Source organism: Octopus bimaculoides, chromosome 2 (assembly GCF_001194135.2).
Source record: "Octopus bimaculoides isolate UCB-OBI-ISO-001 chromosome 2, ASM119413v2, whole genome shotgun sequence".
NCBI classification, from domain to species: Eukaryota; Metazoa; Mollusca; class Cephalopoda; order Octopoda; family Octopodidae; genus Octopus; species Octopus bimaculoides.
In genome coordinates this window covers 117,476,346-117,476,593 of record NC_068982.1, presented here as the reverse complement: position 1 = coordinate 117,476,593, position 248 = coordinate 117,476,346, and positions in this window count along the sequence as shown.

Genomic DNA, 248 nt, shown 5'->3' with positions numbered 1-248 from the left:
ATATATATATATATATTGATTTACTTTGCTGAAATAATTGATTTATCAATCACACTCTATTGCTATGTCCAACTTATCTTATTCATCACTTCATTTGTGTTTAGGTCTCAGTATACACACATATATATATCTATATATACTCACATGTATACATACATGCACATGTACATATATATACATATATGTGTACAAGTATACATTCAGACGCACACACCTATATATGTATGTATATATAAATAAATATATAT